Source organism: Muntiacus reevesi, chromosome 2 (assembly GCF_963930625.1).
Source record: "Muntiacus reevesi chromosome 2, mMunRee1.1, whole genome shotgun sequence".
Taxonomy (NCBI): Eukaryota; Metazoa; Chordata; class Mammalia; order Artiodactyla; family Cervidae; genus Muntiacus; species Muntiacus reevesi.
Genome location: NC_089250.1, coordinates 273,774,642 through 273,783,662, shown reverse-complemented (window position 1 = coordinate 273,783,662; position 9,021 = coordinate 273,774,642). Strand labels below are relative to the sequence as shown.

Below are 9,021 nucleotides of genomic sequence, written 5' to 3'. Positions count from 1 at the left end.
CAGCTGGCATAGGGTGAGTCAAGAACAGGTTCTGGTGGTCTCTGAGGTCATCGTCCCATGACATTCTTTCTGGAATGAAGAATGCTCCGAGAGGAAAGTAATATCTTCTTGGAAGGATAAACGCCAAGTGTAGCTAGAGGGCAATCATTTTCAGAGTGCAAATAAGCAAAAAAGAGAGGGAGAACAAACATCTGTAGGTTAAGTGGATAGAGAGAAAAAGGACTGAATAAGAGCTAGCATAATGGGATTCCACGTTTAGTTTCTGCTACAGCAGGAGCAGAGGTAGTACACAGTTTGAAGAAGCAAAATGTTTGAAAGGCAGCACCTATGTGGAAGAAAAGCCAAGGGCAGGGACCAGCCTCAGAATGAATTTAAATCCAAAGGAAAACAAGTCTTCTTTTCTCTGTAACATGCTCTGCCTTTGTATGTCAGTACATCACTGGGAAATGGCAGAATGGCTTCCAGGCATTTGGCAATGGAGATTGTCTCCTCCTTACAAATTCAACATTATGAATTATCTGAAGACTTAAAGAGTGGAACTTTGACTAAAGACGTTGCCACACTCACTTACCAGGTTTCTCTCTAGTATGAATTCAGATGATGCTTTGCAAGGGCTGGCAACTCATGAAAGATTTTGCATAACTCAATATATTTGTAAAGTTTTTCTCCAGTATGAATTATCTGATAAACTGGAAGGTTTCCCTTGTGATTAAGGACCTTGCCACACTCACTGCATTTGGAAGACTTTTCTGCAATATGAAGTTGTTGATAGTTTCAAAGGGTTGTCTTCTCAAGAAAGAACTTGTCACACTCATATTACATTTGTAAGGTTTCTAACAATTATTAATTCTTAGGTGACTTACAAGGTTTGTTTTGACAAAAGATATTACCTTTGTAAGGTTTCTCTCTAGTATGTATTTCCTGATCAAGTCCAAGGGCTTCAATGAAAGACTCTGCCACATACATGATATTTATATGGTTCTGCCTCCTGCATGGATTATCTCATGTCTGCTGATACCTGAGAAGAATGAAAGGTTTTCCCACAGACACTACATTTTTAAGGGTTCTCTCCAGTATGAATGCTCCCATGAATTACAAGGTCTGGATTTCAGTTAAACATCTTAGCATACATACCACATTTCTGTAATATCTCTCCTGTATGGATTATTTGATGTCGACTGAGGGTTGAGTTCTGACTAAAGGTTTTACCACAGTCATTACATCTGTAAGGTTTCTCTCCAGTATGAATTCTATGATGAAGTGAAAGCTTTCTTTTTTGACTAAAGACCTTGTCACACTGATTGCATTTGTAAGGTTTCTCTCCAGTATGAATTCTTTGATGAATGACAAGGTCATAATTTTGGCTAAAGGCCTTGCCACATACATCACATTGATGTAATTTCTTGCCTGTATGGATTATCCTATGTCGACTGAGGATTGAGCTCTGATTAAAGGTTTTACCACACTCATTACATTTGTAAGGTTTCTCTCCAGTGTGAATTCTTTGATGAACTGAAAGCTTTCCTTTTGTACTAAAGAACTTGCCACACTCATTACATTTGTAAGGTTTCTCTCCAGTATGAATTCTTTGATGAATGACAAGATCTGAATTTCGGCTGAAGACCTTGCCACATACATCACACATATGTAATTTCTCTCCTATATGGATTCTCTGATGACTCTCGAAATTTGAGCCCTGATGAAGCTCTTTGCCACACTCATAAAATTTGTAAGGTCTTACCCTGTGTGGGATCTGGTTTTGTATCACTATTGAAGGATACATAAAGTCACTCCCATATATATTATAAATACTGGTTTGGAGAGTAGGAGAAACTATTTGAAGAGGTGAAAATGAGGAGCTACCGTTGCCATACTTATCAGCTTGATTAAATGCAATTTTCTGTTGATGTTTAAACATATGCAGTTCATCTTGAAGACTTAACACAAGTCTATTTCCAGTATGGTTGTTTCCTGCATCCTTTTTACCATGTTGACTTCTATCAGCAATGACATCTTGGTTAAGGTATGTACGGACATTTTTGTAATTTCTTTCATCATCTCTCCACTGAAATCTGAAGTCATTCATGTTCTCCTGAATTTCTGGGAAGTTAAAACGTTTGATTTCTGGGACTTCATTTCTTCCCCAAATCACTGTTTGGCATACTCCTCCTCTATCAGTGTGTGATTTTAGTTGTAATTTCCAGATGTGTATATGAGAAATATCTACAAGATATAAAGAGCCATAGATATTCTATTCATTACACTCATGAATATAAGTTTCAGGTTGAATATAAGATATTAAATAAAAGTAATACTTCAAACACAGTTATGAAACTTCTCAACTATGTTAAATTTTTGAGGAACAATAAATAGGATTCTCCACTGCACTTCTGGTGCATTATGAAATGGCCAGGCCAGACCATCTGAAAAAAGGGCATGTTTAAATTCCTGAGGCTACATCATGAAGCTTTTCATGCCTGAGTCAACACGGCTTTGAGCTCAGTTAAGCAAGGTAGGGGATTACAAAAGGCAAACAAGGGTAAATCCAGATACCTTCCCAACTTTTAGAGGGAAGTTATCCTCACCCACAGAGAGCAGATTCCTGAAGGTCTCCGACATCACATCCACGTATAAGGCCCTCTGAGCAGGGTCCAGGCATTCCCACTCTTCTGGAGAGAATTGGATGGTCACATCATTCAATGTCAACTGTGACTTAAAGTTAAAAAAAAAAAAAATTTCACCAAGGCCATGAGGAGAGTTCTTATTTCCATACAAAATGAATAGAGGTAAAGGATCAATTAAGTTGAAGAATGTATTCTGACAGAGCCATGGAAAGGCATTTAGAGCTACTTGTATGTCTAATTTTAATTCCCTGTGCTTTGTCATTGAGATTATGATAGCTTCCAAACAGAAGTAGATTTTCTCATTTTTGTGGGCAATACATGAAATATATACAAATAATAAGTCAACACCAGGTTGTCAATGTGGAAGGACTAGATTATTAGACACACTGAGAATGATCAAACTTGGATATAGAGGAATGTGAGTGATGTTTTCAGAGATGACAAAGTCCACAGTAGTTTTAAAGAAAGCTTAAAACCTCCAATGATGAGGATGATGAGAGCAGCAAAGACAAACAACATTTGAATACTTCCTATATACTATGCGTTACTCTAAATGTTTAACATTTTTAACTTGTTAGCAACATCATAGCTCATTTAAGAAAGAATTTTTTACCATCTTACAGAGGAGAAAACTATGTCAGAGACACTGAAAAACTTGTCTCAGGTCAAGAACCTAATGAATCATATAGTAAGCACCTGACCTACCGTGTTTGGGTTCTAGAACTGAAGCTGAAAAATCAAAAGTAATGAGCATTAAAAGTTCATTGACAGATGATTCCCTGAGAAAATTTGAAAGAAATTCAAGCTGAAAAACATGGATCAGGCTAAGAGGTCATTTTACATGTGTGCACACATGCACACATACACAAAATGTTAGTATTCTTATTATTTAAACTATGAACATGGCTGGATAGGAGAGAAAATAATCAAGGCCAGAGAACATATTAAAAATACACTATCAACTGCAAAACGATATGATAGTTTTAAAATCATGATATATATATATATATTTTTTAATCATGATGAAAAGTGAAAGTCACTCAGTCATGTCCTACTCTTTGTGACCCCATGGACTGTACCCTGCCAGGCTCCTCTGTCCATGGAATTCTCCAGGTCAGAATACTGGAGTGGGTAGCTGTTCCCTTCTCCAAGGGATCTTCCCAACCTAGGGATTGAGCCCAGGTATCCCACATTGCAGGTGGATTCTTCATCATCTGAGGCACCAGGGAAGCCCCAAATCATGACATCCTTTATCTAAACCATGGACATGCACATCCATACACCTATGAATACAGGTCAACACTAAAATACCTGAGTAGTCTGACAGTTTTTCAGTCTATTTTTTCAGTAGTTCTTATTCACATGCATTCTAAGATCCTTCAGACAATGAAAATGTACAAATTATACTCAACTGAGTTTCCCAAAAAGATTCTGCACTAGGATACTAAAAAAAAACTAGTACAGACATAACACTGATTCAGAATTTTAAAAATTACTGTTATATGTTATTTGAACAGATAACAGATAAAATCACAATAATAAACAAAAGATTCTTGAAGCATTAAAAGACAAAAATAATATTGAAAAATATATTATTATTAAAAAAGAACATTTTACCAATGTCATGATTAAAAGGAAACTCCGAATGCATTCCTTTGAAGCTCCAGTGAAGTGAAGGCGGTTGGCCAGGGCTCCTGCCTTTCACCACTGTACAGGGTGCCTGAGCAGAGACCATGAGAGGAAGTGACTGGAAGAAAACAGACAACTAGAGCGACAGAGTAATCTAAAGACAAGAAAGGCAAAAAGTGAAAAGAAGGAAAAAGATATTCTATCCTATAGAGAGCAGGAGTAACTACACAGTATCAGACAAAATAAATAGAAAAACTGACACAAGAGACAAAGGACATTACATAATCATAAAAAGATCAATTCCCCAAGAAGATGCAACAATTAATAAGTATGTACTGAGGGAAGGCACTAGGTAAGGATGAACATACAGGTGTCAAGAAAGAACACCTCAGAATCAGAAAGAAATCCAAAGAGAGGCATTTCAAGAAAGACAGACTGAAGAATCAACTGAGAATATGACTTCACCTGAGAAACAGCCATCCTTTACTTTCCTCTTCCTCCTCTTCTTATAGGTTTCTTACTCAGACAACTTGCATCTTTAGAGGTCAAGCTTCAAAGCTGAAAACAGGCTGCTTAATGGTTAGAATAAACATACTCCCTCCTCCTCTGCTGCAACCACACACACAGGGGAGATCTCACCATGTGGATTAAGAGTCCTGTGTTCCCCACTGTCACTGGAGGGACTCAGCACAGTAAACTCCCCAACAGAGACCAACAAGTTGCTTTTCCTACACTTTTCATCAGATCTCCCTACCCTCCTATGAGGCTGTTATGCCACACAGTAGCAGTGGGCACCTGAGCTGACCTGACAACCCCCTTCAGGTCACAGACCAGGCCCTGGGCCATCCCCATGCAGAACAGAGCACCTCCTCCTCAGACTAGATCTCAGTCCTCCAAAACAGGAGGACTCACAGTCCTGATGTTCAGTGACAAGTCCAGACTGGAATCACGGGGGCAATTAAATATGATTGAGATTTCGCCATATACTGACAATCTTAAGAATTCCTGGTAACTCTATGACTGATTCATATCAATGTATGACAAAACCCACTGAAAAATAAAAAATTAAAAAAAAAAAAGAATTCCTGGTCAAAGTGTATAAAATAATTCATGCACCCCTATGGTTACAGCAGCAATATTTATAATACCCAAGACAAGGAAAAACTAAATGTCCACCAACAGATGTGTGAATAAAGACGATATGGTACATATATACAATGGAATATTACTCAGCCAAATAAAGAATGAAAGAATGCCATTTGCCACAATACAGATGGACCTAGAGATTATTATAAAGTGAAAGGAAAAAAATGAAGAAAAAAAGAAAAAATAATAAAGTGAAAGAAGTCAGAGAGAGGCAAATATATGATTATCATTCATTTGTAAAATCTTGAAAAAATGAAACAAATGATCTGACTCACAAAACAGAAATAAGACTCACAGACTTAGAAACAAAATTATGGTTACCAAAGGGGATTGAGGCACGGGGGGGGCGGGGGGGGGTGGATAAAATAGAAGGTTGGGATTAATATATAAACACTACTATATATAACACAGATAACTAATATAGACATACTGTATACCACAGGGAACTAACTCAATACTCTATGTGGTAATCTATGTGGGAAAAGAATCTGAAAAAGAATCAACATGTATATGTACAACTTAATCACTTTGCTGTACACCTAAAACTAACAAAACCTTGTAAATCAACTTTGTAAACCAAAGAAACTTTACATATATAAGAAGAGAAGAAGCCAGTCATGCCAGGAAAAAAATCTGAAACAAATTGTAAAAAGCCGTAACTGGACACACATCAATGTTACAACAACCCAATGATCCCTATCAAAACAACCCATCACCCATTTGGATCCAATTTTCCCCCCACCTGCACTACTAGGTGTCTCCATTTTATTCTCTTGACCTGTCTCCCTGTTTCATTGGTCGCGTGTCTTTTTTGCTCCCCTCTGCTCTCCTGCTGTTTCTGGCCTCCTGTTTCTTCCCTCACACCTGTCCTGCCCCTCTGTGCAAGCTGTTCTGCCTCTTGAGGCTCTTTCTCCCACCCTTTCTGTCATAAATTAAATTTCTTGTGTTTCTGCCTCTTTCTTTCCCCATCTCCGCTCCCTCTCAGCCCTCAGGTTACACTCCCTTCCTCCTCAGAGAACCCAGATGGCGATGCTTCCTTCCAGCTCCTTCTTTCCCTCTGCTCTTCTTGTCACCTTCTGTCCACTTCTTCTCCCAGCACCACATGGCTCTGAAGGCCAAGGTTCCAACTCTTGTAACATTTCCCATTACTTTCTTCATGAAATGACCGTCCGCTGGGATCCCGCCTTCTCACGCTGATTCGGGTTCCCTTCCTTACGCTGCCCTGCAATCTTGCAGATGCGACTTCATTACTTTCAGGTTACTTCTTCTTTGTGTCGCTCAGCGACCCCCTACGTCCCCACTCGTTTTCCCTCACTCTTTTCCCTTCAGGTTTTCTACTTCTCCCTCGGTCTCTCCGTCTCTTCTTTTCCAGATACCCCCTCACCCAAGAACAAAATGCCCGTCTTCCGGAAAGGACCACTTTCTAACGGGGGGCGGAGAGGTCCTGGGGACCGAAGGGCATGGGGTATCACACGTCCCGCCCAGCTCACCTTCCCCCAGGCGAAGGCAGAAGACGCGGCCTCTGCGGCAGCGGAGCAGCCGGCGCTGCCTCCAGGGACCGAGAGGGCAAGGCTGGGGGACGCGAATCCACCCCGCGGACGAGTATTTTACATGGGGTGAAGGTGGGGCGCCGGGGTCAGTAGAGGATTTTATGAAAGAAAGAGTCTTGAAAGGCGGTGTCTGCGTGGAACGAAAGCAGCAAAGTCAAGGGCAGGGACCGGCCCAGAGCGACTTCAAACCAAAAAGAAAAGATACCGGACCCGAAACGGCGACGTCGGGATTTTCTGGGGCGGAGGGCCGGGTGCTGGCATGTTAGGTCCCTAGTGACTCCCACACCCTGAGGACTGGGGGAACCGCACAGCACAAGTTCACGGTAGAAAGAAGAAACTTACCTCGGGACCGTGACCTTGGCTGCGTGCTCTCCACCTTCCGGGTCATTAGGCTGGGCTCCTCGGGTTAGAGGCTGGGCTTCCGGGGCGGGGCCTACCGGCAAGGGGCGGAGCGAAGAAAAGGCCTAGATCTGCGCTCGGTAAACTGGAGGGCCTGGGAGAAGGGAGGGGTTGGCTGCCTCAAGTTGTATACAGAGCTAGTGCGAATCTGCATTAAAAATCTTTTTTCCTACTACCGTGACCACCTCCCCCCCACCCCCCCCGGTACGGTCCTGTTTCTATGGAACATATGAATAATAAAAATTGTTGACAAAAACAAACACTTTTAAAGCATCCACACGCATGCGTGCACACGTACACACCTTGGTCTCATCATTCAGGTCCTAGTCAGGATTGCCCTGGGCCGCCCCCTCCCTGGACTCCGCAGCTAAGCCTTTACATCTCGACTTTGCTCCCCATAATCGGCCCGTGGCCTGTGCCTCCAGCAGTAGAGGCTTCCAGGGTCCTACTCCCCATAGGTGCTGAATAGATGGAGTCTCTGGTTTCCAAAACCGAGGGCACGAACGCCTGTTCATCCTTTGGAGGAGCTCCTATATGTCCATCTTCTAGTCTTTTTATTCTCTCTTGATTTCTATAACAGAATTTCCATATGACAATACTGGCTCTAATTAACATGTGTGGTCAATTCTCAGTATAAGTCCAGCTTATCCTTGGTACCCTTTATTGGCAGTGGAAAACTTTGCTTCAGTTATTCATTGAAACAAATCAATAAATAATACTATGATAAAAATAGTTCCTGAGTAGACTGTACATACTTTGTTACATAATCAGCATGGAGCCCTACACCAAGGTCACAGGACAAAAATCTCTGGAACTGACCAAGTCCTATAGTAAGTGTTGTCATGAATCTCCAGATCTAATCCAGCCAGTTCCCATATTAAGTAAAACACCTACCCTATTACTCATCCTATAGAATCCTAATCAATCACCTAATGCCACCCCTTCCAGTAGGAATTTTGTCTGGAGGCTATAAAAATTGGCCATGAGCCCAATAAAGAGGTCAGCTCTCCCTTGAGCCGTCCTGCTGTTCTAACAGTCTCCCGCTCTACTCTCCTCTCATTCCACCTCATGTCTGGAAATGCTTTTCCAACCTGCTCACAGACCAGAGCAATCTGGAAGTTCATAAAAGATTAAATTAACAGTGAACCCAAATGTAAAAAGACAGGCCAACTCTGTTCACCTATGTATTATCTGCATAATAAATAATGCAACATGATCCAAACACATCTCTTGCTACCTTAATATGTCATCTAGAAAAGTGAAAGTTACATTTGCTACCTAATCTAAAATGACTGTATCGTGAAAATCTAAAAAATATATAAGGTCCACTCTTTAAACATGTTTACAAGCAAATGTAAAAAGATAAAGAGAAAAAGGAGGTCTTTATTAGAGTTGCACATTATTGTCAGGACCTCCTGTCTTCATCCTCAACATGTATGAGTGTCTCTGCAGGGGGTGCCGTGCTCAGTGATTAGTGCCCTTGACCTTGCTTCAGGAAGAGGGTGGAGAAGATGGGGGCGAGACGGGCTGTGGGTGCATAAGTCCCATCCAACTGAGTTTCTCTTCCCCAGCTCCTGGCCTTCTTCTCTCACCCAAGAGGTATCTAGGCCCACAGAGACTAGGCTATGGAAGAGTTGACCAGGTCCAAGAGATTTTCATAGACTTTTAATAAT

At 41.2% G+C, this 9,021-nt stretch overlaps 1 pseudogene; it reads right to left on the bottom strand.

Moving 5' to 3' along the window:
* Positions 1 to 543: 543 nt before the first annotated feature.
* On the bottom strand, positions 544 to 2,086 carry LOC136157620 (zinc finger protein 415-like; annotated as a pseudogene).
* Positions 2,087 to 9,021: the final 6,935 nt, after the last annotated feature.